General features: G+C 36.2%; 1 protein-coding gene across 1 annotated transcript in view; it reads left to right on the forward strand.

Moving 5' to 3' along the window:
• Positions 1–24,315, forward strand: part of VWC2L (von Willebrand factor C domain containing 2 like) — a 187,702-nt gene that overhangs the window by 608 nt on the left and 162,779 nt on the right. The window lies entirely within an intron of this gene.

The following is a 24,315-nucleotide window of genomic DNA, read 5'->3' on the forward strand; positions in this document are numbered from 1 at the left end:
AAGTATTTGGAGCATGCTTACCATCTTTTATTTTTGGCCTTAAACATTTCATTGTGTTATTACAAAATATGTTTTCTAATGGAAACAATTTTGTTTAAAAACTATGTGTTTATTAATGTTTAAATTTTGTGAGTTTTGTGTGTGAGTGTGTGTGGCTTATTAGCCTGTATTTGGAGCTATTTAATTGTAGTCTAGAATTATCAATTTAGTATATGGAAATTCAAGTACTACAGAGACACACTTCTGAGCTGTGATCTTTGTATTAAGAATATGCATTGGACTTACTTGTTGTAGAACATGATTCCCATTCTGTTCTCTTATCTTTAGATTTTTTTTTTTTTGAACATATAAGATCCCAGAGAAAATTGAATTTTATCATAGACCCTTGTAAAACGTAGTTTTTAAAAAAGGCTAATTTTACAGGCTTCCAGCCTCAATGGTATTTTCAGTCTTTCTTTTATGCTTGTGTCATGTTGTCAAGTAACGTGGACTTCATTTTTACCTCTTCTTTGAGCATCTTTTTTCTAATGACTGGTTTTAATTAGGGTTTCATACAAGCCAGATCTGAACCCTTAAGGTATAAATTAATATATCAACATGCCCTCAAATGCAATGACAGTTTTGCCTTGTGGTTTCTGTCATATTGGTGGCTTGATATAAAGATTTTCATTTTACCTAACCAAGTTCTGTGACAACATGCTCAGAAATATGTAGGCAAAAGAAGTTATAGCTAGTTTTCAATGTGTTTATGTGTAAGAGAAGAATGTTCAATTATTAGCATTGACCCAATTTCCTCCTTTACAAGAGCCAAATGGTAGAAGTCAATACATGGGAAAAGGTTTTAACAGATCATGATCATAGTACTTCCTGTGTGTTGGCAATTCATTGCATTCAGTCTATTCTAAGTTGTGGGTTCAAACCAGATCTAATTTACCCAAGAAACCCAATAATTTGGACTAGTTTCTTTAGAACATGAGAGAAATTTCAGTGATAATTATCACATTCAACTTTCTTATATGTAAGTGTTATTCTAGACTTTTCCATGTATTATGATATTTTGCTGTACAACATTGAGAAGAGGCCTGAGAATCTAGTAAAATTACCATTACTGACATCAAATAATAGTGAAGAGTGTCATAAATTTATCAGTTCCTTTCTGGTCTTTAATATATTGGACACATTTTGACATAGGGTAACAAAAGTAAATGCAAATACTTAACACATGACTGACTGTAGTCATGGTTCTAGAATCAGGTTGCTCTCCTCTAATATGCATTTTTATTTAGAGTAGAATAAAAAGACATTTTAAGATAGCTTAGCCCAAGCAAAGTTGTATGCCAGATAAAATTTGAGATTATTAAATATTGACTACCAAATTAAATAAAAGAATAAAAGATACTGATTTTTTTGAACTTAGCTCATCACTAAAAATGCTATAGTTTTCCCTGTTTTTGTTAGATTCTTATTCCAAAGATAAAAACCATTTTGCCATATCAAACAAGAAAGATATATCATTAATAGTTCCTTCATTCTAATTATCTGTGCATGCTGTAATTAATATTTAACCTGTTGATATGCACAATGTTTTCCCTGACTTATAATGTCACTGATTTTAAATCAATGTGATTTTTAAAAAAGAAAACAGATACCACTTTTTCACAAGGATTTAGTTTTAAGAGCTCTAGAGATTATCTAGATTAAATTAATAAGATTGGAAGAACTGAGACCAACCAAGTTTGATACTTGTCCAAAATTGTCAAGTTATTTAACCTTTTTCCGAATACATTCATTCTAACAATAAAGCCTATATCACTTCTCAAAACACTTTGGCTCTAGAGTCAGAAAGACCTGGATTTATATCCAGATTCATCACTTAGATGTAAGATTTTGGAAGGAGTCTTTAAACTTTTTGAGCCACAGTAACATTCACTACAAAATGACCATCATAATAATTTCTTCTGTTGAGAGGAGATATTGGAAAGAATTAGTGAAATAATTTATATGAAGTTAGGAATCTTGTACACAATAGATACTGAAAAAGATGGTCCTTTCACTCTTTCTGAATCCTAGCATCCAGGAATTTTCTCTGAGTTCTGCATTCTTTCATGTCTTCACCTATGTCTCATGATGGAAGCTTGACTTTAAAAGTCACTAAACTGAAAAAATTCCAACAGTTTTTTAAATTTCATACTTATCTATGTAAACTATTATACCTAAGTAAATATCAGCCGTCTTGCTTTTCTTCTAATTTAGTTTCCTGTCTCTTGTAAGCTGATTTTTAAAGCTACATGCAACTTTCACATAATAATCTTGGCATGTTATTAAGGAGCCTGTATAGTGATATTCTTGTATGTTATATATTCATCTGATAAGCATTTGTTGGACTTTTTAGTATACAAGATACTGTAGTTGTACTGTACATGCATTAGAGAGTAAAATATCTAGAAGGGAACATCTCCACTCACAAGGAAGGCATGAACTAAGTTGGAGAGAGAAGTGGGGAAAAGGCAATATAAAGCATGTGATCATGAAGGTCAACACCAAGGGGATTATGGTGCCAGAAACTCATCAACGTGGTATGAGGTTTGGTCAGACAAACTAAACTGTCTTTTTCTTCAGGAAGGTCAAAGATGAACATATTCTTAAAAAATTAAAATTTATCTAGGAGGATTAAAATTCCAAAGAGGAAACTGCTTAAGCAAAGTCAGATATTTGGATAAATAAAATCAGCAAGAAAAGAAGAAAGATGAGAATGGCAGGGAACTGAATCTTACTAAAATGCTATTATCAGAAGAAAGAGGTAAACTTGAATAGTGTTTTCAGAATGTGGAAAGAGGAACTCGAGTACTAGGCCAGAATAGATTCAGTCTAAAGAGTAACAAGGGACAAAATGCAGGTTGTTATACATAGAGTTGACCTAGTTAAATTACTTTATAGCCAAGTATTTAATTGAATGGAAGTGAAGAGAGATTAATGGCTGGGAAAGTGGAACTGTTGCAGAAAACCAAGAATGAGACCAGCTTGTATAAAGACAAAAACATTCAGGGACAGTCTTGAAGATAAAAACCGAAATTCCCTAGTACAGTCGATTCTACTCACCAACTTCTTCAAGTTTATTAAACTCTCAGTGACTTCTCTTCCCTGTGTGCTTGCACATGCTGGCCCACACCTTTTTACCATTTATGCACACATGTGGAAGTCCAACTAAACTGCTTCCGAACTCCGGTTAAATCTCCTCTCAACTGCAAAGCCTCCTCTGCCTGGCCTACTGCTGTATCCTGGGCTGCATCTCATACCATTATAACAAGGACAGTAGTCAGAGCCAGACACCATTAAGAGCTTTACGTGTATTATAGCACATTTCATGATAACACTATGAAATTACACTGTTATTAGCACTGTGTTACAGATAAGAAAACTGAAGCACCAAAGTGTAAATAGCTTGCCCAACACCATACCTAACAGAGAAGAACTAGGATTCAAATCCAGGCTTCCTGGCTTCAGCATATAAACTCATTACCACCATCTCTATCACACTGCAATAATGTAAACTGAAAGGACTTCTCTCTCCCCCACTGGACAGTGAAACATTTAAGGCTGGGGACAATGTTTTCTTTTTGCTCCTTGGTCCCAACCCCAGCACCATGTAAACCACATAACAGGCATTTAATATATTTTGGTGAATAAAGTGAGTCAGGTTATAATTGAACAGACAGAATATAAAAGGTTAAAGTTCCCTTAAAATACCTTTGTTTCTGTTTATGTGTTGATCTCTCCATTTTAATTAGAGAAGCGTTCAAACTTCAGGTAGAGTGCTCTCTGGGCCCCTACAGATTATATACATTGTTCATAAAGCATGCATTTCCATCCTGCTTCTGCTTTCTACTCCGTCTCGCCACCTCTTCCTAACTAATGCTCACCCTGGATTGCCTTTCCATTCCAAGTGTAATGACCACTCAGTGTTTTAGTTGTGTGGTCTGACGCTATACAGTTACAAAAACATGTCACTACATCAGTGTTTTCTGATCACTAAATTTAAATGTAAATTGCTATACACGTGTCACCTGATGGAAAAAATAATGTCATTTATAAACATTTGGATTTTTTCCAGCACTTACTGATATAAGATTTTAAAATGGCTTTCACACTATCTTTTTTTGAAAACTGAATTTTCCAGTGTTCTGGTAATATTGTATTAAGATAAAGGTCATCATGTACTAGGTTTTCTCTTCTTTCATGTGTACTCAGGCAAAATGACACTGGAACCTACTTTTTAAGAAATAAGTATAAATAATAAATTACAGTAGCATTTCCTACAGAAAACCTTGATTGGAAATGTAGGTTGTATCGGGTGTGCTTCTGTGCTTAACCATCTCATGCTGAGTTTTTTAAAGGGAGAAATAATTTCTTATTTTTCTCAATATTTTTATAACTCTCACTCAGCTAGAATTAGCCTTTTTGGAATTTTTTATACTTCATAACTTGTACTGATTTAGTTTTAGGTCAGACACTGAAGATTATACTACTTGCAACTGAAAGAGATTTTTTTTTTTTATTTCAGCTTTGCATAGCCTGTCTTAAAGTGATTTTCTGCAGTCAACACCCAGTACCCCTACTTGAGGATTTGGATTTGCCCAAAACCTGCCTTTCTCTTCAGGCACTGACCTTTGTACTTTTCCCATTATGGGCCAAAGACAGTTGATCAAGTTTCTGGGTTTTATTTTTAATAGGTTCAGTGTGATTATTTTCTCATTTTGCACATTTTGTAAATATGTTACAGCTTAAAAAAAAAAAAAATGTTTTCATGCTGTGGTAAGCTGTTTAGTTTTTGCCCTGAATTTTGGACTTAGCATTTAAATCTTGAGGAAAGCAGCAAAGAGAACAGAAAATTAATCACTCAGAGTATTCTGCCAAATCATCACACCCATAAAAATTGTCAATGCCAACTAAGATTGAGAACTGACTCACTCTTCAATGGCTACATTCACAGGAAGACAGGTTTCCCAATTTTCTCATTAATCTATGTCCCATCATTAATGTCCATATAAAAGTGAGTAGAAAGGATTTTTCAAGTTAGGATTAGGAGATTTCTTTTTTTTTATGTCTGTTTTAATACAGAAAAAGGATGAAAAGCAGCATATTCTAGGAACTGACTACCAAATATGTGAAAAAACAGGGGGAAAAGCTGTAAAGAAATTTCAATGAGGGGATAATTGTTTGCAGAAATGCCATTTATTGTACCCCACCCACTCATCTGCCATCGCACCAGTTCCTATTAATATGAGAGGCACAGAAACTAAGATGTTTGTACTAGACAAAGAGATACAGAATGCATCTTTCCAAATGTATGAAGATTGTAGTATGTATTATATGTATTTCATTGCCACTAAATGGAATCAAACTTGCTATGAACATCCTGCTGAAATATGGGAGACAAGGCAGGAAAGACCTCTCATCTTAACAACTGGGAGGGGTTTATTTTTGTTTGTTTGTTTTTTTGATCACCTGTATTCATTTTAATAACGGAAAATGGGTGAATCTTAAGACTATGAGTGGGGTTTTTAAACATTTTTCCCAAGAGGGGATAGACAAGTTCTTAACAAGTAGTTGGGGCATTTGTAAGATTCCATTGAAAGTCAGTCCTAGAAAACATTATAATTTCATACAACAAAGATAACTGAGGTCTTTGTTGGGAGATTGAGAAGACTAATTCCACAGTTGTTGACTCTACAATAAGCAGTTTTTGTTTTGCAGATCATGTTGTTTTTAGTATTAAAATTGCCTCTGAGTGAATTCAAGCATAGCTTTTTTTCCTTTCAAGTAGCTGCAAAATAACGGAGATTAAGTAATCTTAATCAGTAATGACTGTTGCTCATCTGAAACTCAGCCCCCAGCATGTACCACAAGCAGCCTCAAAGTGGATCATTCTCAATGATCATTCTCCCTAGAGGGAACACCCATTTTTGTAAATAACTAGGGAGCTTCTGCTGAATTTGTATAATGTCTGACCAGTTTCAAAGATTAGAAGTCAATTTTTTTAGAACTTAAATTTATAAAGTTCCTCAAACCCTTTCTCATTCTTTTTACATTGTGCTCATCTGGTGTGTTTTAATTCTACAGAACTACATTCAATTTAGGAAATAGATCGGAGTTTTGAAATAATTTTTTTTTTTTTTTCAAAAGCCTCAGTGAGAACTGAAAATGGCTCTCAACACTTTCCAAATTATGGGAGTAGGAATTATAGTTATAAATAGCTTTCAAGTTAACCCCTGAAGTGATGAAATAGTCTCTTACTTTAAATTTTAACAGACTTGATGGTCAGCTGGTCCTTTAATTAGTTAAATGTAGATGCACACACTGATTTTTATTGCTATCCTTCATATGGCAAGATGCTGCCTTTAATGCTGCCTTTAGTGTGATAAACATGACTAGAGAGATTTGTGTCTGGACTTCTATCCCCTGTGCACACGGGGAGATTGGTGTTTGATTTGCAGCCACATCTGAGATTTGTGGAGCTTGTCACTGCTAGTGACTACAGCAGACTTGAGGTCAGTCATCAACTGTTTATAAACTTCGCTGTCCATTCCTGCTGACTCGCCAATACTATGAGGAGATGAACCTGGAGAGTGACCTGGTAGTTTCCCCTCCAAATTTTAACTCTAATTGTACAAGATTTTGGATATGTTAGAAATTTGCTAATCTGTCATTGTGTTTTTACTCACCAAAATACATAGTCAATGGCATGACTATGTCCTATACCTTATGACATAATCTACATATTTTATGCAAATTTTGTAGATTAGTCTATAATCTATATAGTCTAAACTGAGATTGTTTCATACATGCATTCTGTGTGTATATATATGTGAAATTTGAGGGAGCCTGGAAATGTTCTTACTTTAAGAAAATCTTTACAATTATTTCTAACCCATCTTATTCACCCTGATCATATTTTTGTTTTGTTTTGTTTTCCTTTAACTTATGTATCAAACAGTATGTTTTACAAAGTATAGCACAAGAAAAAAATACTGATTTATGTTTGAGTTATATTTAACCAAACTTTCAAGGAAGAGCTTGAAACAAATAACTCAAGGTGATTTCAAGTGCTCAGTGGGTTTGCTTACCCAAGTGATCTTTCTCAAGCTTAGTCATTATTAATAGGAACTGGCTTATTTTAGAGTCAGCTTATTTTAGGTTTGGACCTTTAATCACCACTGATTAGCATCAGTAATTTCAATCTCATACACCACCATTGTTGATTTCCTTGCCTCCAGCCTGCCATCTAGCACATCACAATAAAGTCATTTTTGCAAGGGTTTAATGACACCATGGAAAGAGTGAATGAAGTACCAAAGTAACAAGAAAATTCATTTATCTCCTGAAAAGTTTTTATCTGGTATTATTTTATGACTATATAAAGTTGGTTAAAGTGGATACAAATCTACTGAACACAACTCTTAATTTTCTCCGTATTATGTCATGAGACCATAAACAAACCTCAAATAAATTTAATCTTTCTATCTATAGGATGGATACAATAATGTTGCCATATATCTAATGAGGAATAAATAGTATTGGGAATTTGAAAATTAAAGTATTACATATGAAGTTTAATTAACAATTCTCAATGCTCAGAAGTTTGTGTGTTCTTTTTTTTTAATTAAACATTACTTGGATGAGATTTCGAACTTTGTCTTAATATTGATCCTTGATTATCATTGTTATTTCTTAGCAAGGGATTGGATTTCTAGTATCTGAATATATATAAATTCTTCTGTCTATAAAAAGGCAAGCATTGTGGTCTTTGCTTTTTTTTTTTTTTTAATTCATAATCTAAGTCTTTCCTACTTTTAAGAACTGACAACAGAATTTTAGATCTGGAAAAGAACTTTCAACTTTTTTACAGATGATAAAACAAAGACCAACAGAAACTTAGTGGAAACACCACAATGGCTGACAGAGCTTACTATTTGCAAAGGCAATATAAATATATGTTTCCTGTGGTATTTTATCTACATTTTAGACCTTCAGACTTATTGCTCATTTGCATCTTTCTTTCCAATAAATATACTGGATGCAGAAATTTATTTCAGCCAATTGTCTATAGAAATGTGATATCAGGACCTATCTCCATGACAACCAGAGTTACAAACAGACAAGAACAATAAAATATTGGCATATCTAAAATCAGTCTTTGACACAGATAGAGGTCAATTTGCAAAAGAAGCCTAAGTTTGCAAAGGCTCTAATAAAAGAGGATCCTTTGTCTAAAAATGAAAAATTCTATAATTAAAGCAAATAGTATAGGCCATAATAAAATTATATTAAACACTATCTATTTTCACACAGAAAATACTAGTAAGAACCAAAGGAACTAAATTAGCTGCCTTTGCCCCATATTTGGTGATTTTAGGAACAGAAAAGGTCTGTGTTCTTGATTTTTCTTTCATTCTGCAAACTGTCACCACTCACTACATGACAGGAATGGAGTGTAAAAAATGGTTGAAGAGTACAAAAATTATCTAGCTGTATGACATTAGAACAAAGGGCTATCCTTAACCTGGCATATGATCAGTATCATCTAAGGCAGGAATGTTGCAAAAGTTCACATTCCTTGACCTCTCCCTCTTCAGGGCCAACCAAAATGGTCTACATTTCTATTTTAAAGTTTCTCAGATTGTTCTAATGATCAGCCAGCCAGATTTTTAGTAGGATTTTTTATTTTCTTTTTTGTGGCCAAGTAATTCTGAGAAATGATGCATCTTTTAACACCTCTTAGAAATATGCAGTGTCTGATCATATATATTAGTATACTGACAGCACTTGAAAATGTTTTAAAGGTTTGTTTGAGAGTCAGTATGAACACGGTTCAACAGCTAAGAGCTCAACAGTATGGTGAAGACTATATTTTAGAGTAGGTTCTACTACTTGGCAGCCAAGTAACTAGGCACACATTACTTCAGTATGCCTTAGTGCACACATCTCTAAAATAGAGATATTAGTAAAAACTACTTGGCACACAATAAGGGATTCATAAAAGGTATCTGACATTTTTACTACTATTGCTCCTAACCCATATTCAGTCCAGTATTTCACAAATTTATGTGACAGCAGAACACTTTTGTTCCCTCTGAACATCTATTAACATCTTAAAGTTCATAAGCATTCAATGAAACCATTTAAGAAGTATTTTGTTAATGACCAAGATCATCCTTTATTCCTTTATCTGACTCTGATGGGCAATTAATGATAAAAATCTATATATCTCAGCTTATCTTTTATTGTCTGGTCCTTTTTAAAGTTTCCAGAATTGCAGTTAATGTTGTTATTTGTGCTAATTAATTTTTGTTCCATAGAACCAATGTAAATGGACAATGACTTATTCAACATAATGGCAATGATGCCAGTTACAAGGGATCAACACACTACAATCTATTAGCCAAATCTAGGTCACCACCCATTTTTGTAAGTAGAGTTTTATTGAAAAATAGCAATGCTTATTCATTATGTATTGTGTGTGATGGCTTTCAGGCTGCAATCCAGAACTGAGTAGTTGCTCCGGAGATTATATGACACACATAGGTCAAAAATATTTACCGTATGGCTCTCTATGGAAAAAGTTTACCAACTTCTTGTCTAGGACCGCATTCTTCTCCCTTTCAGTGCTGTGTGCTCAGTCACTTCAGTCATGTCCAACTCTTTGCAAACTTAGCCTGCCAGGCTCCTCTGTCCACCGGATTCTCCAGGAAGAATACTGGAGTGGGTTGCTGTGCCCTCCTCCAGGAGATCTTCCCAACCCAGGAATTGAACCCATATATCTGGCATCTCCGGAGTTGCCAGCAGGTTCTTTACCCACTGAGCTGCCTGGGAAGCCCTTCTCCCCTTTCTATTTCCCTCAAGTCTTACTGTCATCAGATCATGCTAACTCACATTCTTCAAAGTTACAGATTCTTTGGGTACTGTTAGGTATAGGTTTTACTTCACTTGTAGGTGGTCTTGGGGATGTCTTTCCACATGTGGAAATCTTCAAAGGCATTTAAGTTTGCCTGTTTTAAATGTATTATACATACTTAACAACAGACATGTTAAGTCATCACTCTTTGCACATTTGTCTCGAAGGAGTATGGCTTTGCTCTTTGCACTGATGTGTAATAACTTAATAACTTTCTACTTACTGAGAATTCTCAGATGAAATAGATAAGCAAAGAGGGTAAAAATGTGCTTAATTTTGAGATCCCGCATGCTCTCCTTTGAGAGTGTGATAAATCAGGTAGGTATTTTTCATTTAATATAATATAATAGATACATTTCCTATTATATTAATAAATGAAAATATGTATCTTATCTGCTTAATTAGATGTTAAGTTCACTAACATGTTTTCAGGTCAACTTGCATAATACATGGTTTGATTCCATTAAATGCCTTTAATGTCTCTGACATGTTGAGAGTGATAGGTGTGAGGCATGTACCAAATTGTATAAGACATGAATCTGACCCTCAAGGTGCTCCTAGTCTATCAAAATGAACACTGCAGATAACCACAAATAGCAGATGGTCTGGGACGATTGCTCCGGAGCTCATATCAGGAAAGGAACAACTTAATCAAAAGAGCTTAGGAAGAGCCTAAGAGTGAGGATTTCAGTGCACTGAAAATATTTTAGACAAAATTGGAGAATTGGCAAAAATCACTGGAAAGCACATTCATAGAAAATTGAGTTAACCCAAGTGGCCAGATCAGAGGGGACGGAGGAGACAAAAAGTGAGAGATGAGAGAGACAAGGGACATGGAACCAGCTCACAGAGTGAAGACCAGGCTTGGGAACTTGAACCAAAGCCTGGAACAAGTGTAAAACCACCAAAGGCCTGGAGTTAGTGACATAACCAGATTTGTGTCTGAGGGAAATATAAATACTTGTTGACAATTTTATGAGTTTTTTTTTTTTTTTATCTTTGTTCCTTCATGGAATGATTTAGTTCTAAAATGATTTTTATTCTCATGTTATAATTGATAAGGGAGGCTTGTGACTAACTGCAGTGCTCTTGCCATTAAACCTGCCCAAATTCCAACAGTATACTATAAACATTATGCAAGAAATGTGATAGAGATGGCTTATTTAAGTGTGTACACATCTTGTATTCTGGAATACCTGCTCAATTATAACTGAAATATTTCATGTTAAGTCTCATTTCTTCCTGATGGAAATGTTGTACACCGCTAACAAGGGAAATTCTTTGCCTACTCCATGTTTTACATCACTCAATTTGCTTCACTTAAAAAAACTCCACTGGCCATAAAGAAGGGGGAATCTAAGGCACATTTCTGTTCATTAAACGACAACAACAACAACAACAACAACAAAAAACCCTACATTCTGAAAATAGTCAGAATTGACCAGGAATTTTGTTGTTGTTTAGTCACTCAGCCGTGTCCAACTCTTTGTGACCCCGTGGACTGCAGCACACCAGGCTTCCCTGCCCTTCACTGTCTCCCAGTTTGCCCAAACTCATATCCATTGAGTTGGTGATGCCATCCAACCATCTCATCCTCTTCTCCTGCCCTCAGTCTTTCCCAGCATCAGGGTCATTTCCAATGAGTCAGCTCTTCTCATCAGGTGGCCAAAGTATTGATCAGGAATACTTTTTCAAATTTAGTTGTTTTCATTTTAAATTTGCACATCAGGAAAATGAAAATTAAAAGCAATAGCAAAGATAATGTGGACCCAGAAAGGGCTTTTTGAAGCTTTAGAAATACCACAGTCATTGTAGAAACTCCCAGTGGTTACCAAATTAAGTCCTATTTCTATATGAGGAGAACATAGCCCAGCTCCCTGAAACTCCACCTATTTTCACTGTATGCTAATTTAATTTTACATTCCTAAATAGGACAAGCGGAGAAGGCAATGGCATCCCACTCCAGTACTCTTGCCTGGAAAATCCCATGGATGGAGGAGCCTGGAAGGCTGCAGTCCATGGGGTCGCTAAGAGTCAGATGACTGAGCGACTTCACTTTCACTTTTCACTTTCATGCATTGGAGAAGGACATGGCAACCCACTCCAGTGTTCTTGCCTGGAGAATCCCAGGGACGGGGGAGCCTTGTAGGAGGCCATCTATGGGGTCGCACAGAGTCAGACACGACTGAAGCGACTTAGCAGCAGCAGCAGCAGCAAATAGGACAGGGAAAAAAATTAAAATTGTTCAGTCTAATACTCCCCAAACTTTAAAAATAAAATCCGGCTAAAATAGCAAACCTTTGACAGCTGAGATTTAGAAAACTTCATTAGGGAGAAAAGGGACAGTCACAGAGAATTTTCCTTTTCATAATGAGACTCTAGGACTTTCATATTGAAACTAGAAGATAGGACTCAAAAAAAAAAAAAAGTGAGCCCAAGTTACCCCACTGCAAATCCATTTTTGGCAAGACTCAGATTAAAGAGTGAAGTTTCATGTCTGTAAATGAGAATCTTAATTATCAAAAAAAATTTTCCAATATTCTGTCTAATGATAATGAGTGCAAACAGTGCTGCATTTTAAAGATGCAACAGATTGCTCTCAAAATTAAATAATCTTTACAAATTTAATATTTCAAATAATTTATAGTAGAAATGAATATGCCTTGTGTGTGTTAGTAGCTCAGTTATGTCTGACTCTTAGCAACCCCATGGACTGTAGTCTGCCAGATTCTTCTGTCCATGGAATTCTCCAGGCAAGAATCCTGGACTTGGTTGCCATTTCCTTCTCCAGATTATGCCATAATTTAATAAAAATAACTTATGATCAATATAATTTGAGAAATACACAGCCATTGAAAATAGACGAAGGGAAAGTAAACAAATAAACCACTGGTCAACTAGAAAACTAGGATAACACTGACAGTCATTTACAAAATGCATAATTTACAAGCTTCTTCAAATACTGTTATTTCCATTTTGTCTCATAAAAATAAAGTGAGGAAAACTAGAGGTCTCTTAATATTATGTTATTATTGATTTCATCCTACCAATAAGAAAACTTAGTTTTAAGCAGTTTAAATAACCTATCCAAGCTAATACAACATTGTTGGATGACAGGACTTAAGCTCCAAATGTGCATACTCCGCTATCCTACAGCTGAATTCCATTGGGATACTAACAGTGTTCACACATGATTACAAAGTTGTGACTGCTTCTTCTATACTTGCACAAAGGATACACACTAAAGTCAGAACTTCTATCAATAAATTAATCAGTCAATATTTTTTCAATTAAAATAGCCTCTCATATTATTGCCCATAAGCCATCTGATATATTTTTGTGTAATAAGTTAAGATAGGAATTAAGCATCAAAAACTGAAGCATAAAGTTGAGTAGGAAATTGCTGTTTGTACTTAAAATTGGAAATGAATGTTTTATGATAATATTAGTAATCATAAAGCCATTTATTTTACTAATTCTAAATTTCTGTCTTTTTAAAACAAGTAAAATGCATGTTACTAGCAAATGGAAAATGAAAAGATTTCAACTTTTAGATTTCTTAGTCATCTGACTGGCACTCCCAATACAAATGGACTTTTGTGTCTATCACGCCCATCCTGCAGACCCTGAAAAGCCCTGAATTCAGTATCACCCACACAAGGCGAGAAAGAGAGAGTTATCACCCTCTCTCCTTCCTCTCATCACCTCCACTCAGTGTTTCCTGTGGAACAAAGCTGATTGCATTTGTCTCTTACATGGTTCTTTCATACCGGAGAATTCTAGCAGTGATGTATTCGCCCCCACCTGCGCATACCTTGTTTTAATGCTGTTATAGATTAGGGGCTTTTAACTGATAAACAGTCTGTCCTTTTCAATATCCACAGGAAAGTTTTGAAGCTATGCAGTTTTTCACTTTTCCCTTGTTGCATAAATGGGTAATAAATGAACAGCCTTAGCATGGAGACATACAGGCTCTACTCAAAATATTCAGTTCCTTGATAGGGACTTTCCTTGTACTAAAACCACTCTCAATCCAGCTTATCAGGGAAGGACTAGAAGCTGCTGCTTTTCTAGGCTATTTTACAAGTATAATACTTTATCAAAATCTTTATCTTCAATCTACTAGCCTTTGTCTATACCTTTGAGTTCTTCAAAGATCTTCACTTCAGTTCAGTCACTCAGTCATGTCCAACTCTTTGCGACCCCATGAATCACAGCACGCCAGGCCTCCCTGTCCATCACCAACTCCCAGAGTTCACTCAGACTCATGTCCATTGAGTCAGTGATGCCATCCAGCCATCTCATCCTCTGTCATCCCCTTCTCCTCCTGCCCGCAATCCCTCCCAGCATCAGAGTCTTTTCCAATGAGTCAACTCTTGGCATGAGGTGGCCAAAGTACTGGAGTTTCAGCTTTAGCATCATTCCTTCCAAAGAAATCCCAAATCTTAGAGGCAACTAAAACATCCTTTTCCCTCTTAAATATCCCACACTGATAGTTCCTTGTTAAGTGTACATCTGACTACTTAAAAAATACATCTGTTATTACAACTAAAGAGAGAGTTTTGCCTACATTCACCTTATCTATATTTTATTTTTATCTATGCTATCCCTTATGTTTTCAAAAAGGCTATATTTTATTGTCATAAGACTCTTGAAAATATCCATATTTTACAAATGGCTCTATACACCAACAGTTTATCAGTATGGGCAGTATATAATTATAGAATTGCCTGTCCTTGAAACAAATGCCAAAATACATTTACATTTTTTAGAATTGTTTTAGAAGAAAATATTTTAGAGGAAAAAATCATTAATATGATTCATTGTTGTGTAGCAACTATAATGATGAGTTTTCAAGAATGAGTAAACTTTTTTGTACTTGACAATAATTTTAGATGGGGTGTACTTCATAACTACTTTTGCAGTATTCTTGTGTTTTACATTATCTCAGAGTAAATGCAAATTTACTCTGTAGAAAGATTAATAATTCTGTATTCCATTATAGTAGTACCATCAGTTATAATCAATTGATTTTAAAACTCAAAACTTATTTTTATAGATATCTAGATGGTCAATTTTGCCATTTATTGAGCGAAGGCTAGCTTGGAGTTCATCTTAGTATACCTTACATACATTATCTTACGTGTGAAAGTGAAAGTGAAGTCACTCAGTCATGTCCAGCACTTTGCGACCCCATGGACTGTAGCCTATCAGGCTTCTCCATCCATGGGATTTTCCAGGCAACAATACTGGAGTGGGTTGCCATTTCCTTCTCCAGGGGATCTTCCCAACTCAGGGATCCAACCCAGGTCTCCTGCATTGTAAGCAGACGCTTTACCATCTGAGCCACCAGGGAAATTATCTTATGTATAATACACATTTAATGAATATGCTGAAGAAATAATTTCAAAAATTTATATCATTTCTGAATTTTAGTTTATTACCTACCTGATTTACTATAGCTACATGGGCAAAGCAAAGCTATGTGCACTCATTACAATTGCTTGGCAAAAATTGTTTGTTTTTTCAACAAGGATAAAGTAGTTTTTGACAGACACCCTAGAAACAATATTCCAGAATATATTATCAAAATACCAACACCTCAGAAAGAATAGCTATTTCAGTCATTACTCAAATGATACAGTCATATACATTTTCTGACCAAAGGAGTTATTAAAAAACTTTGGTTTATTTACTTCAAAAGCATTAAAATTCATTAAGAAGTTTCAGCTCTATGTTCATAGATTGATAAGACTTACAACCTCAGTGTTTCAAATATGCTCCAATCTGTGGGACAGATCACTGAAGAGACTACTACAATCCCATTAGAACAGTGAGGAGCATTTTTAATCAGTGACACATTGGTCTTATCTCAGATGATTGTGAAGTTTGGTTACAATCCACTGGATCCATTGACTTTTTAGGTGACATCGGCCTAATGCAAATTCCTGGCTAAAGGAGTGGCAGCGGATGTTAAATACTCTTGTACTCTGTAATTTAATGCATATTTTAATGAAGTGAACAGTCAGACTTCTGACAGGCATCAGCAACTTTGAAATAGAGTCTTCCAAATTTCTCATACAGTATGAAAGTAATGAGATTTGTTCCATAAAGTGATGAAATTTATGCCATAAATTATCTCTAAAAGAAGAGTGCTTCTTAAAGCAGAATCATTTCCTTGGTAGAGATCAGATTTTAAATAGTTGTTTAATAAGAAATTTGGGGGAAAGCAGTCTGAACTATGTTCTCTCAGATAATTTTTGCCCATTATCAAGGAAATGGAGTACGACATGGTATCTGAAGGCTGCTATACTTAGAAGGAAAGCCACTGACATAGTTAGTGTGCTAAAACTTGGTGCTTAGACTCCATCCCTTCTTTAAGTATATATCCCTTTACTCCTCAACAATATTCACTGAAGACTTTCCAGGAATCAAATTTTCTTTCTCAGAGTATTCAGCAAGTGTTTTGTTGGAGTCTTTACTCTGCTGCTGAGTCGCTTCAGTCGTGTCCGACTCTGTGCGACCCCATAGACGGCAGCCCACCAGGCTCCCCCGTCCCTGAGATTCTCCAGGAAAGAACACTGGAGTGGGTTGCCATTTCCTTCTTCAATGCATGAAAGTGAAAAGTGAAAGTGAAGTCGCTCAGTAGTGTCCGACTCCTAGCGACCCCATGGGCTGCAGCCCACCAGGCTCCTCCGTCCATGGGATTTTTCAGGCAAGAGTACTGGAGTGGGGTGCCATTGCCTTCTCTGAGTCTTTACTCTAAATCATCCTTTAAGAAAAAGAACATGGGCTTCCTTGGTGGCTCAGTGGTAAAGAATCCACCAGCCAACGCAAGAGACATAGGTTGGATCCCTGACTTGGAAGGATCCCACATGCTGCAGATCAACTAGGCCCAGGCACCGCAATTAGTGAGCCTGTGCACCGGGAGCTGAAACTACTAAGCCCATGCACTCTACAGCCCATGTTCTGTAACAAGAGAAGTCACTTCCGTGAGAAGCCCTTGCACTGAAACCAGAGAGCAGCCCCTACTCTCCACAACTAGAGAAAAGCCCGCACAACAATAAAGACCCAGTATGGCCAAAAATAAAAATATAAATATAATTATTTTTTAAAAAGAAAAAAGACATGTTTAAAATGAAGGCCTTTGCTGAAAAAATATTTTGTAATATACTAAAATCATTTTGTTTAATAAGTAATCATTAAACTTGACATATTATAAAGTTAGGCTAACTTTTTCTTAGGCCCTTTAACAATTCCCCTACATGTATTCTCATCTTAGTTATCATGGTATTTTCTAGTGCAATAAAAGTCTGTAATTGTCAGCTTCTACATAGTCTAGTCAGTGGAGTGCTTGGAGATTGACTTAACTGGTGAGCCACATGATGGATATGATGAATTTCAAATTACCTTTAGAGGGTAAGTTTACGTTCATTGCCATAAGGCTGAAGCCCAAATATTTACTTCATGAATCATAATCAGAAAACTTCTTCCCTCATAGTTTCCATATAATATTTAAATAAAATACAAACATTATTGAATCAGAATCCTATCCATGCATGACAAACAGATGAAACTGCCCAGGTGTACAGTTTAACAAATGAGGAAGCATAGAGTATGCATAAATAATTGTGTATACGTTAACAGAGATTTCCTGAGTATCCGTTATGTACTAAGACGTCTTCTTGGTGCCAAGAATATAGCAATAAACAATATACTATAAGAAGCTTATAAACTATAAGGCAGATAAGAATAAATAATTGTAAACAAATCAATAAAATATTTCATAATCTGATGAGAGAACTGAATGGGCCGTGTGTTGGAAAAAGATGTTGGAGAGAGAATCAGGTAAGAACTCCTCTGAGAGAGGGCATTTGAATTGACATATAAATGATGAGCCTTCAAAAAAAGAGAATAGATTTGTTGCCTTTTTCTGAGTGATTTATAATGGTCATTTTGACCATTCACAATTACTCTTTATCTAGAGGCTTCTAATCAGAACTTTTCTTCAATGTGTTTCTGACATGATTAATTCTATTAGTTCACAAACCACCAAACCAAGTCCTATAAAATTTTATTGCAACCATATCCTACTTTGAATAAGACTAATAACCTAAATATTCTTTTAAATATAGTCATGTGCTTCCAGTTTTACACTTCTTACCTTATTTTTAAGAGAGCCATCACTAGCTAAGTATGCAAGTAAATAATAATAATGTTATAATATTTCTTACATATGTGCTTCCCAGTAACTCTGTGAGGTTGGTAATATTGTTATTCTTTTGTTTTATAAATAAAGAATCTAACGCACAGAAAGGCTGTATAATTTTCCCAAGATTCAAAACTAGTAAGTAAAGCATTTTAGAAAAGGGCTCAAATACTAAGGCTATGGAGAATTTACTTTTTTTAATATAAATTCATTTATTTTAATTGGAGGCTAATTACTTTACAATATTGTATTGGTTTTGCCATACATCAACATGAATCTGCCATGGGTCTACTCATGTTTCCCATCCTGGACCCCCCTCCCACTTCCCTCCCCAACCCATCCCTCTGGGTCATCCCAGTGCACCAGCCCCAAGCATCCTGTATCATGCATCAAACCCTGGACTGGCAATTCGTTTCACATATGATATTATACATGTTTCAATGCCATTCTCCCAAATCATCCCACCCTCTCCCTCTCCCACAGATTCCATAAGACTGTTCTATACATCTGTGTCTCTTCTGCTGGCTCGCATACAGGGTTATCGTTACCATCTTTCTAAATTCCATATATATGTGTTAGTATACTGTATTGGTGTTTTTCTTTCTGGCTTACTTCACTCTGTATAATAGGCTCCAGTTTCATCCACCTCTAATAGAACTGATTCAAATGTATTCATTTTAATGGCTGAGTAATACTCCATTGTGTATATGTACCACAGCTTTCTTATCCATTCATCTGCTGATGGTCATCTAGGTTGCTTCCATGTCCTGGCTATTATAAACAGTGTTGCAATGAACATTGGGGTACATGTGTCACTTTCAATTCTGGTTTCCTCAGTGTGTACGCCCAGAATCGATAGAGTGAAAATGAGTATACTACCCAAAGAAATCTATAGATTCAATGCAATCCCTATCAAGCTACCAACGGTATTTTTCACAGAGCTAGAACAAATAATTTCACAATTTGTATGGAAATACAAAAAAACAAATAGCCAAAGCAATCATGAGAAAGAAAAATGGAACTGGAGGAATCAACCTGCCTGACTTCAGGCTCTACTACAAAGCCACAGTCATCAAGATAGTATGGTACTGGCACAAAGACAGAAATATAGATCAATGGAACAAAATAGAAAGCCCAGAGAATTTACTTTTAACCACAATACCACAGCCACCCAAATAAAATCAACAAAATGAAAGATTTTTTTTTCAATTTTTCAATTTTTAAGAATGTTACTTCAGCCTTACCAAGTTAAAATAGTAAGCAGAATCCTGCCAGTTTCCTTGTCACTTTGAATTTGTATTACAAACTTTACAGACTGGGACTATTTCCTCCCAGGTACTCTAGATACAATGCCAATAACAGTCACCACATAAAGAATAATGCTGTAAGGTATTGGTGCCTGGACCAAATATCCAGCCTTTCCTCAAGAAAGGAAAAGTAAGTCTCATTGTATTCAGATTACAAAATAAGGATGTATGTTCTAGAAGAAAGGCTTTCCTAATAGCTCAGTGGTAAAGAATCCAACTGCCAATGCAGAATATGTGGGTTCAATCCCTGGGTCAGGAAGATCCCCTGAAGAAGGAAATGGTGACCCACTCCAGTATGCTCACCTGGGAAATCCCATGGACAGAGGAGCCTCGTGGGCTACAGTCCATGAAGTTGCAAAAGAGTTGAATGACTAAGTGACAAAACAGCAACAGCAACAATCTTCTCTAAATATCTGGAGACTTCTTTGCAAGTCTCTAATAACATGTTCTAATACTCTTATAATGAGGCTTAGTAATAATCACATTAGCTTCAGATTCTCACAAAGAACATATTTGTTTTTCTGGAGTTACTCAGTCCCTCCACTAATCTAACTGACCAGTTCTCAGGCTACTTTTTGCATTTTTTAAAATCACAAAGCATTCTACTGTTTCCAGGACTCTGAAATTATAATTCTGCAAGAATTCTCAAAAGTCACAGACAATGGCATTAGGATCTCAGCTTCAAGGTCTTCAGAGATAAACCATAGTTTAAAGGGTGGATATTGCGGTATTGCCATGTTTCCATCCTAAAACCTAGGAGGAAGATTTGAGCTCTATCCACCTAAACCAAGAGTTAAGAAAGAGCCCCTTTTCATTCTATTAATTTCAAAATAAATACATCTCTAGGCGGACACCCCTTGAACTCTAGGAATGGCCTGGATAGCATTTGGATTTGCCACATGAATAATTTAATTACAGCAGAAATTGTAGATAAAATGTATGGTTTCTGCTTAAACAGGTAACATGTTCAATAAAACTAGGATGAAGGCATGCACATTCATAACGCATACAATATTCAGATCACCTAGTACAACATTAAGAAATAAATTTGACCTCTAAACCTAGTTTCAATTACAATTTATGTAAAGTCATATAAAGTGAATGTTACTTTATTTTTCAGAACTTTCATTGAAATAAAATGCTCTGTGAGATTTCTTAGAAAAAGATTTTCCTTGTATACAGTTTTAGGATGGTGTCATTTAATCATCTTACTGACCAAATCTCTAACTGACAGGAGCCATGTACTGATCATAATTTCTAAAGAAAGAAAAAAAGCTGGCAAGAATATTTTTTTTTCTGAAGTACTTGTTCTAGTACTCTCTGTTCCTCGAAGGATAGCTTTATTGTTTAATCTTTGGTTTTACGGGGGACACTTTCAGATTTAATCTATAGTCTTCACATTGAAGAGCATGATAAAAGGAAATTTGTAACCAGCTCAGTGCTTAAGATATAGAGATTTATTCAAAGCATCAAACCTTTCAGAGTTTTATGCTGTAAGGTGGGAAGGATTTTTACAGCAATGTAAATAAATGTGAAGGATTTTTACAGTAATGTTAATGTTAAAGGAGCACACTGCCCACTCCTAGGAACTTCTTGCTGTATAAGCAATGACTTTGAAAGTAGGGGTGGTACAAGAAGTCAAATGAGGCAAGAAAATGATGGGTGACTGGAGAGCTCAAGAAAGGAAAGAGGCTTAGGGAGGGAGGCTGGAAACGACAAACGAGGTCTTTAGTGTAAGATCAGTAGATTAAATTTGAGAAGAGTATTTAGAGGGGCTGGGGACAGGCACATGGAGGTTTCCAGTGAGAAGAGGTAGACTGTAACAGAGGCATTCTTTGAAAAAACTATCAAATAAAAAACAAAAGATTTAACAGGTTTCTTGAAAAGAGATTCTAGACGAGGAAGAGAAACTGGTATGTAAATAAAGCCAGGTTCAGGGAAAGATTGATTCAGTTCAGATCAGTTCAGTCGCTCAGTCATGTCCAACTCTTTGCAATCCCATGAGTCACAGCACGCCAGGCCTCCCTGTCCATCACCAACTCCCGGAGTTCACTCAAACTCACATCCATCGAGTCAGTGATGCCATCCAGCCATCTCATCCTCTGTCGTCCCCTTCTCCTCCTGACCCCAATCCCTCCCAGCATCAGAGTCTTTTCCAATGAGTCAACTCTTCGCAGGAGGTGGCCAAAGTACTTCAGCTTCAGCTTTAGCATCATTCGCTCCAAAGAACATTCAGGACTGATCTCCTTCAGAATGGACTGGCTGGATCTCCTTGCAGTCCAAGGGACTCTCAGGAGTCTTCTCCAACACCACAGTTCAAAAGCAGCAATTTTTCGGTGCTCAGCTTTCTTCACAGTCCAACTCTCACATCCATACATGACCACAGGAAAAACCATAGCCTTGACTAGAAGGACCTTTGCTGGCAAAGTAATGTCTCTGCTTTTGAATATGCTATCTAGGTTGGTCATAACTTTTCTTCCAAGGAGTAAGCGTTTTTTAATTTCATGGCTGCAGTCACCATCCACAGTGATTTTGGAGCCCAAAAAAATAAAGTCTGATGCTGTTTCCACTGTTTGCTCATCTATTTCCCATGAAGTGATGGGACCAGATGCCATGGTCTTAGTTTTCTGAATGTTGAGCTTTAAGCCAATTTTTTCACTCTCCTCTCACTTTCATCAAGAGGCTTTTTAGTTCCTCTTCACTTTCTGCCATAAGGGTGGTGTCATCTGCATATCTGAGGTTACTGATATTTCTCCTGGCAATCTGGATTCCAGCTTGTGCTTCTTCCAGCCCAGCGTTTCTCATGATGTGCTCTGCATGTAAGTTAAATAAGCAGGGTGACAATATACAGCCTTGACGTACTCCTTTTCCTATTTGGAACTAGTCTGTTGTTCCATGTCCATTTCTAACTGTTGCTTATTAGAAGCTGCTTATGGCTAGGGTGATATTTTTATTTTTCTAATTTGTGATTCTCATTATTCAAAAATCCCTTTCAAAAGTCTAGCATCCTCTTATGACTAAACCTTGTAATATTAGCTCTTCCTCAGAGTATTTTTCAGGAATCCATTGTATACACTTCCAGCCACCACTGATTTCAGGCAGAGGCCCTGAGGTCTTTACTGGACCATTATCTGTTATTGCCTCTCCCAGATAACTACCATGAGTGTAGCTACCAGGTTATAAGACTTGAAGATGCCAAAGTCACCAAGAACATGAGGCTCATGGCAAACTCTCTCTAGCCTATTACAATTTTCTACAAACTCACATTGGCAGGAAGTTTAGAAGCTCTACTGCTCCATAATAATCTATTTCCCAACAAACCACGTTAGTGAAATTCTCTTTCTTAGCAGGAACTCTGTATCCTCTATAAATCATTCATTCAGTTGCTAATGGTTATTTTCATGGATCTGATTGGCCTAGAGAAGTGTACAACACACTGGACAAAAAAAACTACTCAGTTAGGGGTACGCAGAATAGACCTCTCATGGCAGTACTGTATAGCAGTTAGGCTGCCTAAATTCAAACCCTGCCCTTCCCCTACTGCCTACAGGACCTACCGAACCTCTCTCAGTCTATTTGCTTATCTGTGAGATGGAGATAATAACAATATGTCTTTCATAGTAAGTTATGAAATAAGTAACTTGATATAGTGTGATACTCAGCAGTTAATTTCAAAACTATCATTTGAATCAGAATGGTGTTTTTCCTCAGTCTACACTAGGAATCTAATAACCCAACAAATCTTTCTCAATGACTGCAGATACTTTGAAATAAATGTTTTGCATTGGAAAATCTAGGGGCTGTTTGGGACTTTTAATGCCCAAATCAGTCCGCTAGAGTTGCACAGATCAGCCTCTCCTTCAGCAAGAAGGGAACCAGCAGAACAACCACAGCTGTGGAAGGGCACGGTGCAGAAACAATGATCCTAGCAGCTCCCATTTTCTCTCATGTTAGCGATAAATTCAGGCTAAGTCCTTGCTGTACATCAGAAGGCTATGCAAAAGTCCTTCTTTGAAACTAATAAAGAAAAGGGAGACACTTTCTGACAAGTTTGCTTTGGAATTTAAGATCTCACAGTGGGACCTGCAAAAGAGGAAGCAGTATAGCAGACTGAATATCCATCTCTCATGCTGTTTCCTCACTCAGAATTTCCTTCATCAAATAATGTGTTGTAGTAACAAACTTTTCCTTAATTTACTGAGATTATTTGGTAGAGGAGCCCCTGGAATGTTCCAGCCCTTGGGATGATACAGTAGATTTTTCTGGAATACTTAACCACGTGGTAAAGAGCTTAACTGTACCCACCAGTAAACTAGTTGACCATGCTAAGAGACAGCAATATTTCTTCCATGGATTCTATGGCTAATCCTATTGTATTTACTAAATTTGAAAGTAAAATAATTCACTGAAAGCTAAGCTCATATGAATAGATAAAGAAGTCGTGGTACATAAATACAGTGGAATATTACTCAGCCATAAAAAGGAATGAATTTGAGTCAGTTCTAGTGAGGTAGATGAACGTAGAGCTTATTATACAGAGTGAAGTCAGAAAGAGAAAAATAAATATCACATGTTAGTGCATATGCATAGAATCTAGAAAAACGGTACTGATGAACCTATTTACAGGGCAAGAATAGAAATGCAGACATAGAGAACAGACTTACAGACACAGTGGGAGAATGAGAGAGTGGGACAAATTGAGAGAGTAGCATTGAAATATATACACTACCAAGCATAAAATAGGTAGCTAGTGGGAAGCTGCTATATAACACAGGAAGCTCGGCTCGGTATTGTGTGATGACGCAGTGGGGTGGGATGGTGGTAGGTGGGATGAAGGCTCAAGAGGG

Source organism: Budorcas taxicolor, chromosome 2 (genome assembly GCF_023091745.1).
Source record: "Budorcas taxicolor isolate Tak-1 chromosome 2, Takin1.1, whole genome shotgun sequence".
NCBI lineage: Eukaryota > Metazoa > Chordata > Mammalia > Artiodactyla > Bovidae > Budorcas > Budorcas taxicolor.